This window comes from Cenococcum geophilum (assembly GCF_001692895.1).
Source record: "Cenococcum geophilum 1.58 unplaced genomic scaffold K441scaffold_32, whole genome shotgun sequence".
NCBI classification, from domain to species: Eukaryota; Fungi; Ascomycota; class Dothideomycetes; order Gloniales; family Gloniaceae; genus Cenococcum; species Cenococcum geophilum.
The window spans coordinates 1,577,489-1,579,373 of NW_027137590.1; positions in this window are offsets into that span (position 1 = coordinate 1,577,489).

Genomic DNA, 1,885 nt, shown 5'->3' on the forward strand with positions numbered 1-1,885 from the left:
AACGTCTTTAACCGCTTAGGGCAGTAGATTCTATCTAGTAATATATATAGTTGGTCCTACTAGCCGGTTAAGAAATTTTCTAGCAATACTTCCCTTAATATAACAGCACTGTAGCATACCATCTATTTAACTTAGGCATTAGGCGTTAGGCAGCTGCGGGTGTTTATCTATACTAGGGGTAAGGTAAAGACTTTCATCTCTACCTTTTTAATTTTTCCAATTAAGCCAGTCGAGGTTAATCTTGGTTATTAACACGCCGGTATACTAAATTAAAAGCATTTAAAGTATCTTACCTAAACCCATTATATCCGCAAGAAAGGTCCTACCTAGGGTTATATAATTAAGAAGAGTATAGGTAACACTAAGCAGCTAATATATCCACATAGCTTTACCCTTTTTTATACCATATAAGTAAAAGGTTACGTTTTAAAGAGTATTACAAATAGTTAATAGAAATAAGAGGAACTATAGCGCCTTTACCTATAATATTAGGTTAATATATACTTCTCGCACGTCCTCTAGGTAATCAACTTCCTAATTAACCTCCTTAATTTTATCCTTATACTCATCTTTTAGTTCCTTATTAGTCAAAATAGGGTTAATTAAGGCGTTAAAGTAGCGGCGCTCCTATATGCGGTTAAAATTAATTTCCCCAATATAAATTAGGTTAGGGTTATTATTTATATCCTTAAATAATATATCAATAAACATTTCGCGATTAGACTTTAGCCATTTATCACACTATCCTTTTATTTCATCCCATGGCATTATCTTAAATATTTACACTTTATTTAGATCTACGCCTTTTAAGAGCTCCAATTCATCTAGTAGGGGCTAGTCTTTACTACTATAGGTCCAGCTATAAGCAGTTTTAATTATAGCCAGCTGTATAGCTAATAATATATTAGTAGGTATAGATGGCGTGGACTTTAGGGTTAACGTAGGCTTTGGATTTAACTGCTTAGGTATAGGTAGCGTAGACTCTAGGGTTAACTGCTTATAACTACTTCAACCCAGGGCAGGTATATCTATTCTTCTCCTAGTCAGCACTAGTCGTACAATATTAGGGTCAGAGTTAGACTTAAAATCACCCTCATTAAATCTTATGCCTGTAAACGTACGTTAGACAACTCTATACAATATTATACAATTTTATAAATTATAAAGTCTTTTACACTTTATAATCTAATTAGGATCTTTAACTCCAATCATAATTATATTAAGTCCGGCCTTCTTTATAGAAAGCACTATAAATGCCAGGTTTATATAGTTAAGAATTAGTATACTAGTAGTCAGATCTACTATAGTCTAGCTATCCCTATATTTATCCGCCAAGAAGTTTTTACTTATCGCGGCCTACAGCTTATTATATCCACAGTAATATACATTAATTTTCTCTGGAGAATCGGACAATAGATACTTATACTTAGTTTTTAATGCAAATCTATATAGAATAGGGGCCCTAGTAAATAGCGTTTTATCTAGGTAACTGTACACAGCAAAGCTCATTTTATAGAATGGTATAGGTGTGGTATTTAGCTATTATAGGGCTTTAATAGACAGATTACTAAGCACCTAGAGAGCCTCGGAGGTTGCCCTTAATCTAAATAAGTTAACAAACTGCTCTCTAGAAGATAAGGCGCCACGCTTTTAAATAGCATTAGTTATCGTAACCTCTACACCTCTACGTCTATTAGTCGTTATATATCGCTATATAGATTTTTTGGCGGCAATAGCAAAAGCTTTAAACTCTAATAGCAGATCGGATCTCTTAAATATATACCCATACTTAGTGTCAAGAAGGTTAAAGACTATACGCTTAACTCTATTTTGCACGGGTCCAGACATTAGCAACCTACCGCTAGACGCTTTATTAATTTCACTA